Raw genomic sequence first — 18,155 nt, forward strand, 5'->3', positions numbered from 1 at the left:
AACAAAACAGATAACTGGGACCTCATAAAAGTTAAATAGTTTTATGTTTATCACAAGATTTTATCAAAAGAGTGAAAAAAGAGCCTACAAACTGGGAAAAAAACTTTGGGAGCAGTATAACTGATAAGTGTCTAACATCTAAAACATATATAAAACTTCTATAACTTAACAACAAAAAGACAAATAACCCAACCAAAAAATGGGCAAAGGATGTGAACAAACACTTCACCAAAGAGGATATTTAAATGGCCAACAAACACATGAAAAGATGCTCAACGTCATTAACCATCAGAGAAATGCAAGTCAAAACCACAGTGAAACACTGTTTCATGACTAAGCTAAATGAAACAAAACAAAGCAAAAAATAGCAAATATTGAAGAGGATGTGGGAAAATTGGAATCCTCATCCATGACCGATGAAAATGAAAAATGGAAAGCAATCTGGTGATTGTTTTCAAAAAACTAGAAATAGAGCTACCATATGATCCAGCACTCCCACTCCTGGGTATGTGCCCTAGGGATCTAACGGAAGTGACACAAACAGACATGTGCACACCTGTGTTCACTGCAGCGCTATTCACAGGAGCAAAAAATGGAAACGACCCAAATGCCTGTCAATGGGCGAGTGAATAAGCAAAATACGGCGCATACGTACAACGGAGTATTATTCATTGATAAAGAAAAATGAGTTCCCAAAACATCTTGCAACATGGATGAACCTGGAGGATATTATGTTAAGTGAAATAAGTCAATCACAAAAGGACAAATACTGTATTTTTCACTTTTATAAAATGACAAGAATAGGAGACTAATGTTTGTTGGTGTTCATCGGTGGTTACCAGAGGTGGGAGGTGGAGAGGAAGAAGTTGTTCCCTAGGTCGTAGGCAGTTTTTGTTTATGATGAAGGGGAAGGTGGCACGGAAAGTGGGTGAAGTTTGCACAGCTTGACTAATGTCATCGATGTCAATAAACAGGAAAAAAAGGGTGAAATGATAAACACTCACGCGGTGCTATGGGTTGCTTTTGTGTGGTCTTGTAACTCCCACTCAAGTGATTGTGGACCACCAGGCAGATTGGTCAGTTTTGCAATTCTGATGGGCTTGAAATAAGCCATCCCAGAATCAGGGAGGAAGAGGATCCCACTTCCACCAAGGAAGGAAAGCCAAGAGCGGAGCGTGTCCTTTGAACCTGGGATCCCTGTGCATAGAAGCTCCTGGAGCCAGAAGAATGAAAGAGAGAAAGAAAGAGAGTGAGAGACATCTGTAACACAGAAGATGACAAGAAGCCATGGCAGAGAAGCAGTGGCAGAGAAGCGGTGGACGAGAAAGGGCGGCTGGAGACGGCATGGTGTGCTTCCTGGTCCAAACCCCAAAAACCAAACCCACTGTCTTCGAGTCGATTCCAACTTATAGTGACCCTATAGGACAGAGTAGAACTGCCCCACAGAGTTTCCAAAGAGTGCCCAGACAGATTTGAAGTGCCAACCTCTTGGTTAGCAGCCAGCACTTAATCACTACACCACCAGGGTTTCCTGGCCCAAGGAGGAAGAAAGCTGAGTGCTTTTAGGCAGGAGGTTTGCTGGTGGAGTAGGGTGCCTCCAGGCACTCGGAGCTAGGTTTGCCGACCACGGAGCTAGAGCTGAGAGCCTTTGGGCTGAGGCTTACTGGGGGAGTGGGGTGCTCGGAGCACTTACCAGCAGAGCTAAAAATCTTTGTAACACTTGTCTGAGCAGGGCAGAGACTGAGGGGACAGGAAGAAGCGTGCCTGTGAGCATAGCTGAAAAGCAGCTGTCCTGATGGAAGAACTGTACCCTGAGTGTTCCTGAATCTGAATTGTAACCTGTTACTTCCCTAATAAACCCCACAATTGTGAGTATGGTCTGTGACCTCTGTGTGGCCATTGTAATGAATTATCAAACTCAGCAGAGAATTAGAGAGTATTGTGGGAGGGATGGTTGGTGTCAGAATCGGTAAAGATGGCGAAGGGAGGAGGTATGTCTGACCTCCACCTCATGGGAATCAGCCTTGGGCTGTTGATTTTGATTCTCCTTCCCCCTTGTGAAGTTAGAAGAGGTTAGACATCGCCTCCATGCTGTTTTTACAGCTCGATTATATATGATTTTGCAACAACAAAAAAAAAGGCAGGGGGTGGGGGGAGCTACAGATGCTGATACTAATTAGACATAACCAATCACTTCACAGAATTAATTTCCTTGACTTGAGGGCTTAGGGTCATGGGAGAATCCAGTCAATTGGCATAATATAGTTCTTAAAGTTTATTTTCTACCTCCCAGTTTGGTGAGTAGTGTCTGGGGTCTTAAAGCTTACAAGCAGCCATCTAAGATACAACTATTGGTCTCTATTTGCCTGGAACAAAAGAGAAAGAAGGAAATCCAAGAATCAGAGAAGGAACTGGACTACAGGACTAGTTGTCTCCATGAACAAATTGTCTCCTCTACCTTGAGACCAGAAGAACTAGATGATGTCCAGCTACCACCGCTGAATGCTCTGATCAGGGACACAACAGATGGACTCTGATGGGAACAGAGAAAAACGTAATAGGAACAGAGAAAAATGTGGAACAGGTCTTCAAATTCTTGAAGAATCCAGACTTACTGGACCTATCGAGACTAGAGAAGACCCCAAGACTATTGCCCTGAATTACTCTTCAAACCTTAAATCGAAAATATCCTCTAAAGTCACCTTTAAACTAAGTAACAGTTTAGCTCAGAAAGTAAAGTTTGGCACCCTTGAGTATCGTGTTCTTTAAAAAAAAAATTACCTATATAAGACCAAATCGTCAACAGCTATTTTAAAGCATAGATGAGAAGGTTGGAAGGCAGGGAGTTTAAGTCAATGGGAGTGAGAAGAACTAGAAGAGAAATAAACAGAATGTTGACACAATGTGAAGAACCTAACCAATGTCACTGATCATTGTGTCTAGAAACTGTGGAATGGGAGAAGATTTTGCTGTGTATATTTCACCAAAAATAAAATAAAATATTAAAAAAAATCAGATCAAATTAAATGTTCAATTCCTCAGTTGCACTAGTCACATTTCAAGTGCTCAGTAGCTACATTTGGCTCCTGGTTACTGTGTTGCACAACACAGATACAGAACATGCCTGTCATTTTAGAAAGCTCAACTAGATAGTGCTGCTCCAGACTAGAAATTCTGTGAGGGCAAAGATCCTTTTGTCTTGCTCATCACTTTTTTCCCTGGAGGTAGCAGAATGTTGAGCACTCTTACGTATTTGTTGAATAAATGATTTATTTAGAGGGTGCCATCTGGTTTAAAAGTATCCACACAAGATTATTTACTGTTTCTCCATGTTCATGCCTCTGAGCATTTTTTCCTGCTGTTCCATTTGTCCAGAATGCCTTTCCCTCATTTCGCTATTCACTGATATTATTGTTAGCCTTAAGGGTGCACTGAATGTCATTTGTGTGGAGGCTTCCCTCTCCCCTTCCAGGCAGAGAAAATCACTTGATCCTCTCTACACCTTCTTCATTAATATCGTTAGTAGAAGTTACAATAGATCTTATTCATAGAATAACATAGTCATGTGTACATCTGTCTCCCAATTAGACTGTGGTTTTGTTGAGGTTGTGCAGAGAGGAGGCCGTGAACAGAGGAGGCCGTGTAGAGAGGAGGCCCTGTAGAGAGGAGGCCCTGTAGAGAGGAGGCCGTAAAGGTAGGAGGCCATGTAGAGAGGAGGCTGTGCAGACAGGAGGTCATGCAGACAGAAGGCTGTGCAGAAGGGAGGTCATGCAGAAAGGAGGCCGTGTAGAGAGGAGGCTGTGCAGAGAGGAGGCTGTGCAGAGAAGAGGTTGTGCAGAGAGGAGGCGGTGTATAAAGGAGGCCACGAAGGGAGGAGGCTGCATAAAGAAGAAGCCATGAAGAGAAGAAGTTGTGCAGAGAAAAGGCCATGTAGAAAGGAGGCTGTGAAGAGAGGAGGCCATGTAGAGAGGAGGCTGTGCGGAGGGGAAGATGTGTAGAGGGAAGGCCGTGCAGAGGGGAGACTGTGCAGAGTGGAGGATGTGTAGAGGCGAGGCCGTGTAGAGAGGAGGCTGTGCAGAGAAGAGGCTGTACAGAAAGGAGGCCATGCAGAAGGGAGGCTGTGCAGAGGGGAGGTTGTGCAGAGAGGAGGCCACGCAGAGAGAGCATGTGTAGAGGAGAGGTCATGCAGAGAGGAGGCTGTGCAGAGGGGAGGCCGTGGAGAGGGCAGGATGTGTAGAGGGGCAGCCGTGCAGAGGGGAAGCTGTGCAGAGAGAAGGTTGTGCAGAGGGGAGGTTGTGCAGAGGGGAGGCCGTGCAGAGGGGAGGCCGTGCAGAGTGGAGGCACATCTGCCTATTCTTGAAGGGCCCACCCCTGCCCTTGGCCCTTCTTGAGGCCAGTGTGCCCCTTCCCCTCCTCCATGTAGCTCTGTTGCTCTGTTCAGAAGCAGAAGTGCACACTTAGTGCCAGTGGGTCCTGTCCAGGGGCTGGCCAGAGATCCCTGAGATGGCTCAGTACAAAGGACGATGCTCAGGGGGCAATGGCGATCCGCTCAGTGGAGCAGAGTCACTCTCTGACGTGTGCTGAGGAGGGGGATAATTGGCTGTCGTGAAGGTTGAAGGGAGGGGACTCTTGGAAAGAAGAGAAATGTCATGAGAGGGGCCAGCCAGCCCAAAAAGCTCATCCCACACAATTGGGTGGGAGTGGGGGTGGGGTCTCCTGAAAGGGTTTTAAATTGTGTGTGGGAGAAAACAGGTAGATTTTTACCTTCTTCACGAAATAAAATGAGGGCCAACCCCACATAACATCCACTCCATTGTGCCCCCCAAAGGTCCATGACAGGCCCCAGGCCAGGCGGGGAATGTCGCTATCCCCTTTGAAGGCTGGTGGCAATATCTTTATGGCCAGCGAAACCCTCTGGAGTTTCACCCTGATGTTTACCTCTTTCCTATTCATCTTTGCTTCTTAATTTGGAAAGGGGAAAGGGCGGGAGGGCTCTGAGTACTTCAATATATGTATATATTTTTTATTAACTTTTATTGAGCTTCAAGTGAACGTTTACAAATCAAGTCAGTCTGTCACATATAATTTTCCATACATCTTACTCTGTACTCCCACTTGCTCTCCCCCTAATGAGTCAGCCCTTCCAGTCTCTCCTTTCGTGACAATTTTGCCATCTTCCCTCTCTCTCTATCCTCCCATCCGCCCTCCAGACAGGAGATGCCAACACAATCTCAAGTGTCCACCTGATATAATTAGCTCACTCTTCATCAGCATCTCTCTGGTACTTCAATATTTAAAAGCACCAAACCAAACGGAATTTATGTGGATATTGTAATTCTTACTATGCCGAATTAATGAAGTTTATCCTCTCCTTTTTTGACTGGAAGAACATAAAAATCCCAATGAAAGAAAACAGATGTAGTTGCTTTGAACATTTCCAAAGGAAGTGGCAATAAGATCTGAAACATCAGCCTGTAGAAGCCTGATGTGTGACAGGGATGTTTGGATGCTGTTTTCATTTGCCATCTGTGTAAGTGGGCTTGGCACCTCTGGCCACGGAGCCTGCCATATCAGAATAACAACAACAACAAAGTCGGGAAGAAAGTGCAAGCTGTACTTCTAACTTCGCTTGATTTTTCTTTTAACCAAAAGCATATAAAAGACAAGAGTCCAAAAGACAATATTTAGGCTGGTAATTAAAGATGATTTATGAGCAAATGGAGAGAAAAGAGAATAATCAGAGACAACCATCTCTGGAGATCTATTCACAAGCGCCTAGCTAGTGGAGAGAACTCTGGCTCACCCTGACAGCAAGCTAGAACTGCGTAGTTCATCCTTTGGTGGCTCCAGGAAGGGCTGCAACTCAGGGCCACCTCAGCTAACGTGCTTGTGGATTTTTTATCTCTCAACCCTCCTGATTTTACTTACTGTTTTTAGGGAGTCTGATACTCTGATGTGTGTGGGTAGTGCGAACAGCTAACTCACTACTAATTGAAAGGTTGGAGGTTTGAGACCACCTATAGGTGCTGTGGAAGAACAGCCTGGTGATCTAATTCCAAAAAATCAGCCACTGAAAACCTCATGGAGCACAGCTCTACTTGGACACACATAGGGCCACCATGAGTCAGAGCCCACTCAAGGCATGACAGTCCTCTCTGCCAGTACACATGAGAGGGGGAATCCAGACCAGGGGATGGTGGACACATCTTTCCCAAGGGCCTGCTGGCCTACAGACATCTGGGCACGCACAGGCCCCAGCCTCGCCCCTTCTGTTCCCTACCTTCTCAGTCCTCCCTGCTCTCCTCCTGTCTTTTCTCACCATTGCAGCCTCAGAGACCCTGGAAATTTAGGAGGGAGGAGGGGCAGAGAAAGAAGCTTAGTACTTCTTCATACTTGTACTGGGAAGTGCCAGTGACTGATTTTAGCATTTTGGGGAAGCAACACTTGGGGAGTCCCCTTTGCTGCCATTAATCTTGCCAAACGAGTGAGGCTGTGTGGGGACAAGAATGGATTGACTTGGCTCTCTGCCAATGTCACTGTGAAAACCGAGTCTGTGAGCCACAGGGTGCATGCTGGAGCCCTCCCGGGTCACGTGTCCCGTGTCCCTTGCGCTCCACTGAGTCCACACAAGGGTGGCTTCTCAGAGGCCCACCAGGCACTCTGACCAACGCCTCCTGCTTTTGGCTTCCCAGATACTAAGGGCTTGAGTTAATAATTGACTGAAACTAATGGAGTGGTAATTGTCTAAATGAAATATGGCCTGTTTTTAGTTCTTTCTCTTCTGTTAGACTTTTTTTTTGGTTGGATCTCAGGCAAATATCAAAGGATTTGGATGGATGTGCCACAGTCTGATTTGTGGTTTAGCTGTCTACTTTTATCCATTTTTTCTTTTCTTTTCTTTTTTATTATTGTAGTTTAGATGAAGGTTTACAGAATGAACTAGCTTCTCATTAAACAATTAGTGCACATATTGCTTTGTGACATTGGTTACTAACCGCACGACATGTAACACTCTCCCTTTCTCGACCTTAGGTTCCCCATTATCAGCTTTCCTATCCCCTCCTACCTCCTAGTTCTTGCCCCTGGGCTGGTGTGCCCCTTTAGACTCATTTGGTTTTATAGGCCTGTCCAATTTTTGGCTGAAGGGTAAACTGAGCTGAAAGTGTATCTGGGGCCGTACTCTCAGGGTTTCTCCAGTTTCTGTCAGGCCAACAAGTCCGGTCTTGTTTTTTTTTTTTTTTTTGTTAACTTTTATTGAGCTTCAAGTGAACGTTTACAAATCAAGTCAGACTGTCACATATAAGTTTATATACACCTTACTCCGTACTCCCACTTGCTCTCCCCCTAATGAGTCAGCCCTTCCAGTCTCTCCTTTCGTGACAATTTTGCCAGCTTCCCTCTCTCTCTATCCTCCCATCCCCCCTCTAGACAGGAGATGCCAACACAGTCTCAAGTGTCCACCTGATATAATTAGCTCACTCTTCATGAGCATCTCTCTCCTACCCACTGTCCAGTCCCTTTCATGTCTGATGAGTTGTCTTCGGGGATGGTTCCCGTCCTGTGCCAACAGAAGGTTTGGGGGCCATGACCCCCGGGATTCCTCTAGTCTCAGTCAGACCATTAAGTATGGTCTTTTTATGTGAATTTGCGGTCTGCATCCCACTGATCTCCTGCCCTCTCAGGGGTTCTCTGTTGCACTCCCTGTCAGGGCAGTTGTCGATTGTGGCCGGGCACCAACTAGTTCTTCTGGTCTCAGGATGATGTAGGTCTCTGGTTCATGTGGCCCTTTCTGTCTCTTGGGCTCTTAGTTGTCGTGTGGCCTTGGTGTTCTTCATTCTCCTTTGCTCCAGGTGGGTTGAGACCAATTGCTGCATCTTAGATGGCTGCTTGTTAGCATTTAAGACCCCAGACGCCACATTTCAAAGTGAGATGCAGAATGTTTTCATAATAGAATTATTTTGCCAATTGACTTAGAAGTCCCCTTAAACCATGGTCCCAAAACCCCCGCCCTTGCTCCGCTGACCTTGGAAGCATTCCTTTTATCCCGGAAACTTCTTTGCTTTTGGTCCAGTCCAGTTGAGCTGACCTTCCATGTATTGAGTATTGTCCTTCCCTTCCCGGTCTTTTTTTTTGAGTTAAATTTTTGTTCTACATTTTTCTCCAGCTCTGTGTGATCCCTGTCAAAGCAGTCAGTGGTGGCAGCTGGGCACCATCTAGTTGTGCTGGACTCAGTCTGGTGGAGACGGTGGTAGTGGTGATTTGTTAGTCCTTTGGACTAATCTTTCCTTTGTGTCTTTGGTTTTCTTCATTCTCCCTCACTCCCGATGGGATAAGACCAGTGGAGTATCTTAGATGACTGCTCACAAGCTTTTAAGGCCCCAGACGCTACTCACCAAAGTAGAATGTACATTTTCTTTATAAACCGTTATGCCAGTTGAGCTAGATGTTCCCCGACACCATGGTTCCCACAGCCCTCAGCCTAGTAATTCAGTCCCTTTTAGCTCTCTACTTTTAAATTAAAATACCTGGTGTTAAAAATAGTCAAAACTCAAGAAATTGACACATAAGCTTTATTCTGAGCAGTTATTTTATATACATATAGGCAGATCATTCTGATTAAAGCAAAAGCAAATGGCTTGAGGTAGGCTACTTACAATGAAGCCTGTAAAGAGAAGAGGAGGGAGAAGAATACAAGAGCAACCACTGGCAAATCTTAATGTGATTGACTGAACCTTACCCTCCCCCTTCTACTGAAATCAACTGATATCAGGTCACAAGGTGGTCTCTGGCCTGGCTGCTAAAAATTTGGCCCTTTACCCACCTGCAGCCAAGGGACTTTTTGCAATTTAAATTAAGTAAGCATAGAATCTTTTTTCTTAAATCTTGAGGTAATGGTTTTGTCATTGCTGTAGAGCAGCTTCTGATGGAAAAAAAATCAATGCTTTTGCAGTTTGGGTCAGGCTTTTTTTTTTTTTTTAATGGTTAATATTTGATTTTCTGGATGTCTTGGTTACCTAGTGCTGCTATAACAGAAATACCAGAAGTGAATGGCTTTAACACAGAGAAGTTTACTCTTTCACAGTCCAGTAGGCTACAAGTCCAAATCTAAGGCATCAGTCCAGGGGAAGCATTCCTCTCTCTGTTGGCTCTGGGAAAAGGCTCTTCTCATCAATCTTCCCCTGGACTAGGAGCTCCTCTGCGTGGGAACTTCAGGTGGTCTAATCCAGCTGATTAACATCATAGTGAAAGGATTTACAACACACAGGGAAATCACATCCGAACATAAAGTGGTAGACAATCATACAATACTAGGAATAATGACCTAAGTTGACAGATATTTTTTGGGGGACACAATTCAATCCATGACACTGGGTAAAAAAAAAAAACCCTAAAATCAAAATAAGATGCCTGTTATTAATTTTCCTTGTTGGCACTGCCAAATAACAGCTCTTGGTCCAGAAAACTAATCACAGAAGTACAGGATGGGCCGATGAGGTTTAGCAGGAGTAAAATGGGCTAAAGGCTGGCTGAGAACAAAGTCATTGTCCAGCACCAGTATGTTGTGGGTTCCAAGAAGGCAGGCAGTGGCTGTGTTCATGTAACTGCAGTATTTGGAGAGAGGGAAGTGAGAATCTTGCCTTGTTCTGGATTGCTCAGACCAACCGGGGTTGTTGGGTTCTCAGTGAGGGCACCTGTCTTTAAAGGGGTGCAATCAAACAGGAGCCAGAACCATGGGCTCCCACACCCCCCTGTGTGAGAAATGGGTGAGGGAAGTGGGAACATGTATGTTGAGGGAGAGAGTTGGAGGGCTATTGTAGTGAGACTGGGGCATTCATTATGCCATCTCCCTTTCAGTCCCAAGTGACTGAGGCATCGCCTGAGGCTTGTTACTCAGTGTGAAGAAAACTTCCCCCAGTCATCTCTCTCCAGGGAACAGTGAGCTCTGGGAGGTGGTGAGTTCCCCATCACAGAAGACTTTATAACCACTGGTTTGTAAACATGGGAAAGAAGGTTGAAATAGGTGACCTTAAGGTCTTGTCCAACCAACAAGATCTTATGATTTTCAAATGGATAAATCTATATTTTGTGAAATTGTTAAGTCACTGTTAGTTGCTGTCGCGTGAGCACCAACTCACGGCAACCTTATGTATAAGAGAATGAAACATTGTCCAGTCCTGTGCCATCCTCACAGCCATTGGTATGTTTGAACCATTGTTGCAACCACCATTGTCAGTTTATCTCCTGGAGGGTTTCCTTCATTTTTGCTGGCCCTTTTACCAAACTTGATGAGACAGATAGGGTTAACTGTGCTGGTGGAAAAGGAGAGCTGTTAAAAGATTACCACCGGAAGTCGGAGAAACAGGAACTACATTCTGTCAACTTGAAATAAGGTTAAAACCAATCTGTGAATTACTACTTCCTCCTTAGTGTTTTTCTAGTCCCTCCCCCCTTTACAGGATCCACATGCACAGAAGAACAAAGTGTGGCCACTGTTTGACCTTCCTTGGCCCGCTGAAGGGGGCAATGTAATGCAGAAGATCAGTGCGCCTGCACTATATCCCATAATAAGTGATGCCAAGGGCTGCCGAAAGGACTCCATCTTGAATATCAGCGGGTTCCATCTTGGGTTCCAGATGCACATGCAGCCTAATTAGTATGAACTGCCTTTCTGAGAGGGACTCGCCCCTTCAAAGAAACCCACTGAATATTCATTGCTGTACTGTTCCCACATAACTAACCCATATAAGCCCTAGCCTTGCTTCCCTTTTCAAGTCAGTCTTGTGTCGCTGCATGAGCCCCCACTGACTCCTTTTACTTGTCACAAGTAAAATAAACCTGTTAGAGCTGAACGCAAAATTGTCTCGTCTGTGTATTCTTACAAGAGAAAGACAAGAACTCATTGAGTCTGGAGGGCCTCTGTGTCCTTGGCCATAACAGTGATGCTCTTTTTTAGTGGGTAGTCTTTCCTGATGAGGTGGCCAAGTGAGCGAGAGTTGGGTGGAGAGCACCCAGAAGGTATTTTGTTCAACTCATAGTGAGATTTCAACTCCTCAGCGACTCTCTCCTCTTCCTCCACCCAAAGATGACTCCCCAGTGTGTGCCTGGGTAACTCTGGGGATCATTCCAGCCTGATTGCCTAGCCTGAGGCTGCCTGGTAAGGAACCTGCTGTTTCCCAGTGGTCTGAAGAGTTAATGTGCCTGCAAAATGCTTCATTTAGTCCTGAGGAAGGTTTAATCGCTAGCAGCAGATGATTATTTATTCCTAACATTTGTTCTATATCGAAAAATCAGTAGGGAACTTGCAGCGCAGAATTCAGTACATTTCTCCCTTGTGACTTCACTGTCTGAAGCCAGAGGGGAGATTACCTGAGCTGACAAATGTTTTGGGAGAACAGTGTGCCAGCACTTCCTTCTAGGCAGTCCCCAAGAAATCTAATGAACAGAGTAACACTGAAAATCCAGGAATCCCTGGGGTGATTCGAACCTGCACGCAAAACTCCTAGGGTGGGACAAAGAACTCGTTTTGAACTTTGTCTCTGGTTCCTGAAAATAGCCTGAGCAATTAAGGTGGTCTTTGTTTTCCAAAATAGCCGGGAAAGTAGGGGCTACATAGGCCCCACACCTGAAGAACTAACCCTAGGAAGGGAGGGGGCACGGTGAAGTCATGCATATTCATTGTTGGACTGGTCATAATAACTATTCATTAAGGCCGTGTCACGCTTATGCATGAGGTCCCAATGACTAAAGGACTCTGAACCTTAGAGCTCTCTCCTTCTGGGCATCCTGAATAGGTGAGAACATCCTTGAAAAGGAAAGGAAGGTTCATTGCTGGGGATAATGGAGGCCCCATGCTGGAACTCTCCCAGACTTTGCCTGATGCATATCTTTGCTTGTATTCTTTCTGGTTATAATGAATAGGTAACTGTAAGTATAGGTAATAGTCTCTGAATTTTGTTTGCTGTTATAAAGAATTAATGATCCCACAAGGGCAATGAGACTCTGACTTAGCTTCAGAGGAGGGTTATGCAAACAGTCATAAGGAGAGAGTCCTAATTTGTGAGGAACCAGCTTTGGGTGGCTGGTGAACAGAGAGGGCTGCACAGGCAGTCAATCTGTGTAGACCCAGCTTTGGGTAGCTGGGTGACAGAGAAAGGCTGCACGGGCAGTTGATAAAGAAGGGCAGAGTCCACCTAGCTTGTGACCTAGCCCCTGGGGGCAAGAGGGAGAGACAGACAGAGATGCAGAGAGAGAGAGAGAGAGACTGGCTGGTCTGAAGTGTAGGGAATTGTGCAGACTCCTGAGCCTATGATTGGTGCCTAATGACCTGGCTCTGGGTGGCTGGTGATGTTCTGACCTAATTCTGAGTGGATAGGGTGAGAGAAGAAGTGCCACAGAAGAAGTGGCTGATGATGAGAGTCTTGGATATGTAGAAAGATGAGGCTTGGATCCATTTCCAGGTGGGAATTGGATTCATGCTGATCCTTGCCATGGAGTTAGTGATAAAGGTAGGGTGTGCCAACCTTGCCCTTCAGTAGTACAGTTAGTGACAGTGGTGGCACAGGTGGCATCCATCACTTTTGCTTCTTGAAGGAGGAACTGAGGTTCAGTGCTCAGTTGCCTTGGCAAGGACCAGGGCCTCTAGTTTAGGGACACCTCTGAAAGTGGGGCAAGTGCTTTCTTAAGGTGCTGGATGTACAGGTGTACTGTATTATAATTGCCCCCGACCACCTCCCTAGCTGCTAATGGACATGATAGCTACTAGTGGACATAAAGTATGTGTTTTAGGGGGAGATAATTGTCCTCTGAAGAAACCCAGAACTCTGTTAGGCTCTCTTAGTGGGGTAAAGGAGGAAGGGCTGTTCTCCAGTGCCAGTAAACCCAGCCCACTCTGAACATAGGCAATAAATAATGTCCATTGCCTGCGGGGGGCTTTCCACTTTTATTACCAGCTTTTACTTTTATCCTCCCCACTTGTATTTTCCCTTCTCCTATCTATTCTCTGTGCATGCTATGTGGCACATAGACATGGCTATCCGACTGGTATTCAATCCCAGGGAGAGGAATTTAGACATTCTCCTCCCAAGACATGAACTGGGGCATGCTTGGATGTGATCTAACCCTGTGGACAGGAGCCTAGCTTCGGGGAACCTAGGTTGATATGTGCTGTTCTACTCATCCCTGTCCCATTTATTCTGTGAATAATGAACGCCGTGACCTTGCTGTTAGAATTGTGTGGTCTGTGCTCTGCTCCAAATGGTCCTTCACTAAGAACTTGTGAATATAGTGACATTGCATAAGGCTAGAAAAAAGGAAGGACAGGAGGAAAATTACCTTGGAAATAGCCATTTACATTTTTTTTCTTTCCTGTTTAAAACAGGTAGGAAGAATTGTACAGTGGGAGGAAAGCTAAGTGAGTCAGATGACTGTTCCTTGCTTTGACCCATTGCTTTTCCCCATTTTAAAGGCCTGAAGCCGAGGCCCCCCTAGGAAGGCCAGCCACATTCCACCTCACTGTGTATAGTGCTGTGGGCAGTGGTGGTTTTGGGGATGCCTATTAAATGTCTGGCCCTGTTCCTGCCTTCTGAAGGCAATATGCCTTACTTATTAGCCGCCTTTCTGCAGAACACCGGACAGTCAGAGACTTCCAGAAAGGCTCTGCTGACTTCAGTCAGCTTGCTAAAGCTACTGATATATGGGCCAGATCCATCAGCAGGCTCTTACCATGGAGTCACACTCCATGTCAACATCCTGAACAAGGCTTTCGAACTGGGTAACAAACCCTGGGCTTGGCCAGCCAGTGGACAGGACCATAGAAATAAAAGTAACATGCCCCAGAGAGGTATCAACCAACAGCACTGTGACATTAAAACGGAAGCAAGTGGGGCTGGGGCTTGTGTGTGTGTATGTGTGTTGGGCAAACTGGAGAAATTACGGAGAGATAAATGACGAAGAAGAAACCGAAGAAACATTGAACTAGAGTTATTCTGACAGCGTCTGGGCCTGCAGCTGTAACATTATAAACACTCTCTTAAAGGGGGCACTGGGTTAAAGGGATTTACTTCCTGAGCTTTGCATAACCTCATATGTGCGGCACGTGGATGAGAAGAGAGCCTAGAAAGTAGAGCAGGGGAATGGACGTTTTGTACAAATATGTTTATTTTGTCAGTGCAAGCAAGGGGCTCGGGGGGAACGGGCCCAGGACTGCAGGAAGTTGGGCTGCTTAGGCATTTACTTCTAACCCTTTCAAGTTTAAAATGCAGAATTAAAGAAGTGTTTTGTGGTGGCCGTGTGGTCTCGAACTCTGAGCTGAAAAGAAATTAAAGAGAATTTCTGATCTGCAGTGAGTCTGATGCTGGAGGGTGAATAGGAGGTGGCCCTTCCTCAGGTGATCCTTGTTCAGAAGTGGCATGTCCACATGAACTGCACAGATCCAGGTTCTCTTCCTCTGATTCTGTGTGCAAGGATAGCCACATTCTAGCATGTTAGATGACACACACCAGGTACTCAGAAATTGTGGCTGATTTAATGAATGAATAATAGAATGAAAAATCAAATCCTGCCACAACTTCCATTATTCTGGTCCAAAGAAAAAGATCAGTGTAGATTTAACTTACCTCAGTATCTCCATCTTCCCAGTTCTTAACTTCTTTCTTCCTCCTCATCGGTTCTCTCTGGCCCATCTGCCTCAAAGACACACACAGAGTTCATAGTGCTCTCTGCTACTTCTCTCCTCCCCCCATGTCAAAGCCTGCTCTGCAGAAGGCCTCCCCGGGACCCTCCCAGGGAGCAGTGAGCATCTTGTCAGCAAGCACATTGTCCTGTGGGTGCCATGGACGCTCAGGAGTCAGCATGTATTATGGAGAGCACACCTCCCACCCTGGGGTACAGAGACTGAGAGTAACAAAAGGGCCACCTTTCCCGGGGGGATTTGCAGCGGCAACTGATCTCAGCCCCTTTACAAGACACGAAGCTTCAGAAGTAGAATTTCAGATTATGGAAAATGGTCTAGCTTGGAGGCCGTGGTGTTTTACTTTTGCCTTGCGGATAACTGTGCGATTGGACTGGAGGAGAAGGGAGCTCCAGCTCTGTGGGAGGAGCTCCTGAGTTTGTTGATCCTGCTCTTCATCTCTTTACACACAGAACAAGGAAGGCAGGAATAAGGGACTCTGTCCCTGGCCTCGTTTCTCCAGACCTCTGACTGTTCAAACAGCTGGTGAGTGAGGCCATGCTGAAGGCAAGCTTTCCTGGGAGGAAGAAAGGTTTGGGCAAGAGAAAACCCCTGATAATAATTTAGGAGACTGGTTTTGGGGAAGCATAGTTGATTTAGCTATGTTTGTCAGTCCACCACAGGCATGGCATCTCCCACCCAGGAGCCAGGCTTCTTCTCTCAGTGGCACCCTGCCGTCAAGCCACACTGTGGCCTTCTTGTATCAAGATGCCTGCTTCTCCAGCTCATCTCTCGCTATTGGATTAGTTCAAACCTACTCTGTAGATAAACTTTATACACTAGAACACTTTTGTTGTAACAGATCCATTGGAGCTGTGGTAATTAAAAAAAAAAAAGGTGGATGGGTGGGAATATTTAAAGGACAGAGGTTACCCCACAGAGTAGGAATAGAGTGGGCCCCCATGAAAGGACCAGAACCTGTATCTGGAAGGAATCAGGGTCATTCGACTACTCTCGTTTCCGTGCTCATGGATCACTTGCCTCCCGGTGCTCAGCTAGCCAGAGAATTTTCATGTCTCTTAAAGGCCCCGGAATAGCAGGCATAGCCCAGAGCTGATTGGATCCTCCACCACAGTCCTGTACAGATACTGACTGTCCTTCAGGTGGTCTGCAGTGCTGCTGCTCCAGGAGGCCCTGTGGACAATGGCCTCTCCCACAGAGTGTGTATGGGAAGGCACCCGAAGGGTAGGAACTCTGAGTTGTGACGTTCCCAAGGGCACGGATGCATTGGAGCAGCTACTAATCATTGAGAATCCAGGCTCATACTCACCATCTCTTATCCTTTGAAACAATGCAAGTATTAATTTCCACTGACTACACTTCACACACAAGATAACTGAGTTACTGAGATGGAAAGGAACTTGCCCAACACTACACAGCTTTTATATAAAAAAAAAATTTATAGTTGCCTTTTTATATCTAACACTAGCACAATGCAGGGGTTGTAAATTGTGTATTGATTTTAATGCAATTGAATTTTTCTTGGGCAGAAGATAGACTTCAGATAGCTCCCTGATCTCTCAGCCTGTTACTTTTGTGGGCATAAGGAGACATTCTGTCCCTCATGGGGCAGAGGGAAAGCCAATGCTTCTGCTGCTGAAGATGATAATTATGAGGATGTGAATGACAAACCTGCTGGTGACACAAAGGGAGAGAAGCCAAGATAGGTGAGGATCTGGCCTCCAGATGTCACATCTCTAGCCCTTCATTTTGGCACCTGGGACTTTTTGTTCAATTTCCTCACAGTCTACTGAAACTGTCAACTGAGAGCTGGTTTACTAAGAGGCTAGTGACGCCCAGTCCACCTGGGAGAGCGTAGTCTCACCTACACAGAGGCCAAGCAGACTGTTCCAAGCCCCCCACCCTCATCCCAGCAGAGCCACTGTGCTGCTCTCAGAGCTTCTTACTGGGAGAGTGAATGTACAAACACTGTGTTTCAGTCTACGGTGGACCCTGCATCTCGCTTCATTGGCTCAAGGCCAGAAGTTACACCTGAGACAGATGTCCCAGAGCTTGGCTGTCACTTTGGATAGTGTGTTTTAGACATACTACTAGAATGATCTTAAACCAGTTTCCATCAAGTCGATTCCTACTTATTGTCTTAGTTTCTTAGTGCTGTTATATAACAGAAATATCACAAGTGGGTGCTTTAGCAACCAAAAACTTATTTCCTAACAGTTTAGGAGGCTGGAAGCCTGAATTCAGGGTGCTGGTTCTAGGAGAAGGCTCTGTCTGTTGGCTCTGGGGGAAGGTTCTTGTCTCTTCAACTTCTGTTTCTTGATTCCTTGGTGATCTTCCTGTGACATTTCCTTGGTGGTCTTCATGTGGCATGTACCTTCACGTCTGCGCTTCCTTCTCTGTGCCAAATCCCTTTTTTTTATAGCTCAAAGGTGATTGGCTTAAGACAGGCCACACACAGATATGGTCTCATTAACAAATATAACAAAGAGTTATATTCTCAAATGGAATTACATCCTTAGGTATAGAGATTTAGGATTTACAACATATATTTTTTGGGAACACAACTCACTCTGTAACTCATGGTGCACCTGGGTAGTACAAATGGCACCACACTCAGCTGCTAACCGAAAGGCTGGCAGTTCAAGTCCACCCGGAGGTGCCTCAGGAGAAAGATCTGGTGATTTACTTCTGAAAAGTCAACCACTGAATATCCTATGGGTGTCTTATAAAAAGGGAAAACGGAAATGGGGAGACACACACAGGGAAGACACCATGTGAGGGCCCATTCGCATGCCAAGGAATGCCAGGAAACACCCATACAGAAGCTGATAAGACCAGGAAGAACCTTCCCCCAGAGTCAGCAGAGAGAGCATAGCCGTGCTCACGACCCGAATTCGGACTTAGGATCTCCTAAACTGTGAGACAATAAATTCTGTTCTAAAAAAAAAGAAAAGAAACCGTACAGAGAAGAGTTCTAGTTTGACATACGGAGTTTGCCGTGAGTCAGAGTGGACCCAACAGCAACTAGTTGGTTGTTGGTAGAATGATCTCTGCAATAACTTATGAGGGGGCAGAGCAGAACCTAATGAGAGGCTGTGAGATGCTCATAATTTCCTTGTCCATGAGTAAGAAATGCATTTTAATCTTCTTGCAGCCATCTCGTGCCATCTGGCCTTGTGTCAAAATCAAAGAATTGTGCCTGAAGGCTGAGGGCTTGACCAATAGGTTGGATTCAGTGGATAACTTCCCCTAAATCCCTCAGTAGTCAAGAGATACAATTGTGTTGCCATGGGCAGCAGCACTTGATAAACAGCACTCTGGCATTTTCTGCCCATCTGTGTCTCAGAAGAATTCATAACTTAGGATTTCATGCCTCATTCTTACTTGTTGCTAAATGCAATGTCTACTTTGAAATTCCCAAGGCCAACAGATTGTGAAGATTCAATAAGCCAGGCCACCTCTTTTA

This window comes from Loxodonta africana, chromosome 11 (genome assembly GCF_030014295.1).
Source record: "Loxodonta africana isolate mLoxAfr1 chromosome 11, mLoxAfr1.hap2, whole genome shotgun sequence".
Taxonomy (NCBI): domain Eukaryota; kingdom Metazoa; phylum Chordata; class Mammalia; order Proboscidea; family Elephantidae; genus Loxodonta; species Loxodonta africana.